Source organism: Littorina saxatilis, linkage group LG3 (genome assembly GCF_037325665.1).
Source record: "Littorina saxatilis isolate snail1 linkage group LG3, US_GU_Lsax_2.0, whole genome shotgun sequence".
Lineage (NCBI taxonomy): Eukaryota > Metazoa > Mollusca > Gastropoda > Littorinimorpha > Littorinidae > Littorina > Littorina saxatilis.
Genome location: NC_090247.1, coordinates 4,463,793 through 4,468,792, shown reverse-complemented (window position 1 = coordinate 4,468,792; position 5,000 = coordinate 4,463,793). Strand labels below are relative to the sequence as shown.

General features: G+C 50.8%; 1 protein-coding gene across 1 annotated transcript in view; it reads left to right on the top strand.

Annotated features, from left to right (window-relative positions):
- LOC138961444 (uncharacterized) overlaps window positions 1–5,000 on the top strand; it is a 36,508-nt gene that overhangs the window by 25,086 nt on the left and 6,422 nt on the right. The gene's annotated exons all lie outside the window — the stretch shown is intronic.

Here is a 5,000-nt window from a genome sequence, read left to right as displayed (position 1 = left end):
AGCTTGGAGCTTGTCCACCCTTCTCTGAGAAGGCTGGACAGTCCAAGCGACCGTGTCGAAAGACATCCCCAGATAAGTGCATGTCTGTGACGGGGTCAGCTCCGACTTTACCCGGTTGAACGAGAACCCCAACCAGTTGGATTCTCGAAGAACCGTCAGGGTATCCTGCGAACAGCCGCTCTGGGACTGGTTCATGATGAGCCAGTCGTCCAGATAAGCCCGCAGACGGATACCCTGGGACCTCACCAGTGCACAGACCTGTCTCACCACCATGGTGAAAATCCACGGTGCGAGAGACAGCCCGAAAGGGAGTGCGCGAAACTGGTAGATCTGATCTCCCCACCGGAAACGAAGCCATTTCCGGTCGGTCGGATGCATAAGAATGTGAAAGTATGCGTCCGTGAGATCGATCGAGGTCACCCAGTCTCCTGGGCGGAGAGAGTCTCGGACAGAGGCTGGCGTCTCCATCTTGAATTTTATCTCCCTCAAGAAAGTATTGAGGAGAGATAAATCCAACACGGGACGCCATCCTCCTGATGCTTTGGGAACAGCGACCAGACGCCCGTAAAATCCCAGGGAGCTGTGGACCCGAACTCTCTCCACCGCGCCCTTCTGCTCCAGGGAGGCAATTTCCGACTGCAAGACGGAACGTGCTTCCTGCGAGAAGGGGGGCCTGAACCGCGGAGGTACTCGGGTAAGAGGCGCCTTTTCCTCCCGCCAGAGTAGACGGAAGCCCGAACTCACCACTCCCACAATCCATTGGCTGTCTACTACCGACATCCAACGAGAAAGTGCCCGGGAGGGGCCTCCCGCCATCACCAAGGTGGAGGGCGGGAGGGAGGTGAGATCGGGAGCGCTTCATTGGGGGTGTGGCTTACTTCCAGAGCCGCCACGCCCCCTCCCCGATGCCGTCCTCTTCTTCCCACCACGAGCGGCCGGCGAAGCCTGCCGCTTCTGAGCTGGCTTGGGGTTAGACGATGTCTGAGCCTGCTTCTGTTTAGAAGGCTGAGACTGTTTCACCCCCTTCAGAGTGTAGTCAAGGAACTGACTGTCCTTGTTTGACTGAATCTCCTTCTGTCTGGCATCCAGTGCCAGCGGACAGAAGAGAGACTCCTCTGAGACCGGGGAGACTCTCAAGGTCTCCCTAGTAGCCAGCTCCGTGAATTGGGACTGCGAGAGGAAGAGATCCCTCCTGCAGAGTACCGCTTGGGTGTACTGCAGGGAGGAAAGACGCAATTGTTCCTCATTGACCTTGGCCAATGCGGTCAAAAGCGCAGAGACATCGTCCGCATTCTGTTCTTCACTGAGAGTGAAAGGAACTAGCGAATCGGTCAATGCCCGAGACAGAGCCCGAACGAGAGTCTCCGCAATGGAGGACAGTTCGATCTGCCGACGTCCAACCTCCTCAGCAGAGAGGAGGGAAGCCTCGGAAACCGGCAAAACCGAATCACGCTTGATCGGTTTAGTCAGAAGAGGCAGCAATTCCCGGGAAACCGGAAGGGTAGCCCTAGGGAGTGCAAAAGACGCCAGCCAATTCTGGCTCTGATTGGGCATGCCAAGCTTCCTATTGGCCGTAGGCACGAAGGAAGAGGCTTGGGCAGCTGAAGCCACCCACTGCTGAGCTGATTCCGGAACTGGACCAAAAGGAAGCAGTAACGGAACAGGCACTGGCCGAATACCACTCCCCGCATGTGCTGGACGAACCAGTGAATGCGAAAGTTGGTAAGCCACTGACGGAGACTCGGCGAACCGGAAGGAAGAAACATCCTCCTGTGCCGGCCGGAAGTCCGCCATGGCAGAAGGAACGAATGATGCGGAAGAGTCCGCAGCCACCACCCCTTCAGGAAAATAACGAGACGTTACTTCCGCCGCGACGTCAAGAACAGACTTGAGCTTCGACGGAAACACGCCCCGCGACTCCTCGCTGACCACTGATGGAGCATCAGAATAGTCACACGTGGAACCATGACCGAAGTCACCAGTTCCGGAAGCAGAAGCATGCCCTGGCAAACCGGAAACCGGAAAAGCCTGAGCACTAACGTCATCCTGCCGCCCAAAACCCTGTGAAGGTAAAGGGTAAGCAGGACGACCATCCGCAAAAACCGGAGCTGGATGAGCTGACGTCACTCCCCCGACTGAGTGGAGTGATGCCTGCTCAAGCCTAGGCGCTTGAAAGCCGGAAGGCGCACGCTGTAATCCACTATCTGGTATCCGGAAGGAACCACCAGAAGAGGAAGAAGCGTTTCCGGCCGAAACCGGAAGTGTAGTCAACGGAACCGCAAAATGCGGAAGTGAAGACTGCACTGGTTGACTTCGCGATCCGGAAGGACCGGAAGTCAGTGAATACTCCATCCTGCCGCGACCGCCGTAGCGTGCCGGAGCGGACGGATCATCACTTCCGGCAAGTGCCGGAAATGTGGCAGTCGAAACCGACTGCCGCCGCTGTTCGAACAAGTCCGGGGCCTCGTAGGTTATCGCCGGAAATGAAAGATCAGCAAGGTATCGGTCGTGACCCGATGCGAAAGAGCTGTCCCCCGAAGGAGAACGTCCAGGCGCCTCACGAGGGCTATCGGACCAGCTCTGCTTACCAACCGACGCTGAAGAGGGAGGACGCTGCTCCAAGCCGGAAGTGGAGGACAAAGACACGGAAGCCAATGCCCGGACGTCACTGCCAGATGCCGGAAACGCCGAACTGCTGGCGACGGAACGCTGAAATTCTGCCTGCACCAAGCTGCGGATTTCTGGAACCAGTGACTTTAACAGAGAGGAAACCAACGCACCTTGTCCAGGTGCTAACAAAGAAGACGAAGTCTCCGATGTAGAGACAGGTGCAGAAGTAACAGTAGCGCTAGGCGCCGCAAAAGAAGCAGAAGTAGTAACAGCGCTAGGCGCCGAAATTGGTACAGCCAACAAAGTGTTACGCTCTTGGTCTGTAACAAGTAACGTTGCTTTGGAAGAGGAAGACTTAGCCTTAATTTTCCCCTTGGGGTCCGACTTGCCACGGCGCTTGTCTGAATCAGACATGTTGACAACAACACGTGGCAACGCGAAAAAAATTTTTTTTACTGAAACATAAGTCTAAACGACTGGAAAATTCAGTAAACACACGCACTAATGCGTTAACAAAATACTATAGCTAAACTTGCCCCACAAGCAGAGGCACGGAGAGCTACAAACAAAGTCACACGAGCTAGAAAACTAACTCACACAACAAAATGGCGACACGCAAGACACTGACACAAACGTCAACAACACGTGGCAAAGTAAAAAGATTTACTGAAACGTAAGTCAAAACGACTGAAAACACAGTAAACACACACGCTTACGCGTTAACAAAATACTAAAGCTACACTTGCCCAAACAGAAAGAGGGCACGCAGAGCTACTAGCAAAGTCACACGAGTTAGCTAACTAACTCACACAACAAAATGGCGAAACACGCAAGTCACTGACACACAAGTCCGTAAAAAACGGACAACGTACAGTAACGAAACAGCGCAAACAACCAACAACAAACGGGAACGAGCTCACCAAACTGTAGGCAAGGCGAGCAGACAAGCTGGGTAACGTGGCCGGCGGGTGTCACTCAAACACACAAGGTCAGCCACAGAGCGTCAAAAAGTGAACCGTCCTCTCCGAGGTGAAAAAGACGTATGATAATAGGCACGTGTTCCTAGAGGAAGTGACGTGGCATACACCCGTATGGGAGGTAACTCCCGGTGTACTGGCCCATTACCAAAGCTACTTTCACTTTCGTTTTGGTGATGGGGTTGCTTCCCTTTAAATTCTTTAGCCGGGTAAGCGTTTTTCAGTGATAAGCATCTCAGGTGACTCAATGCTAATGTGATTCGGAGTAAGAATATGATATTAAATTTTGTTTTACTGCAGGAACGAAAACAGTGTTGTGCGGGACGGTGTGAAGGTTGTCTCCTTTCTCAGTTTACACACCAGTTTCCGTGTTTGAAACTAAACTTAGCACAAATGTCACCCTCCACCACGGAATGAGTCACGTGTCACCTTTGCATGATTTTCATATTTTTACATTTTTCTAAAGAGTTTGTTATGCTTTATCCAGTGGTGAAAACCGTTTCAGAAAAGAGCGAAAACTGTTTGAGTTATAAGCCTGTGACTAAGGTGACCCTCACACTGTTACCAGACACTCCCCGGACTTATATTAAGCCCAGCGCAGAACCGCGCGAGGTGACATGCGACTCATTTCGTGGTGGAGGGTCACAAATATTATTGCACACATTTTTGTACCCCAACTAAAACATTCATTCCTGTGTCATTTAAAGCAAACTTTCTGTGCCATTAAAGGCACTTAGCTGACGCGCTTTTTGGGTCAAGGGTCACGTGACCGCCGCCCAAATAAGGGTAAATCCAAGATTGACGTGACACAAACGTAAGCTACGAATGAAAAAATTGACGAAACATAAGATCTGGTACTACTTGGCAGATTTGACATGCCAGGAGAAAGACACAACATTATGTTAGCAGCATTTATCACAAAAGTCCAGTGGATACATTATCAATCTGTCATCATGGAAGTTTTGGGATATGCAATTTCCTTCAGAAATTTCCGGCAAGTTTTCCACAATTAGTGAGTAAGCTACTTCCCTTGAACTAATTTCCCAGAACTGACAAGTCTAGTATGTTTGGTAGCATCGGCCTTTGGTAAAGTCAAAAGGGCGTATGTATAGACCACTGTGTGTCGACTTAAATAATGGCTGATATTTGCTTATAAGATGATATCCTTGTGCATGCATAGATCTCTATCATGTTACAAAACATCGTCCTTAAAAGAAAGTTGATCAATCTCACGCACACACAAAATAACACCTTTACCTTCAAGTAAGTTTATACAATCTCAGTAAGGGTTTCTGATGTTGTATTTATATATGCTCGCAGTCATCACATTAAAATCAGCTGCTCTTCTTAGTTCCTTCAACACAGTTGGTAGAGCACAGATCTTTGGACCCGAGCCAAGAAGGGGATAAAAAA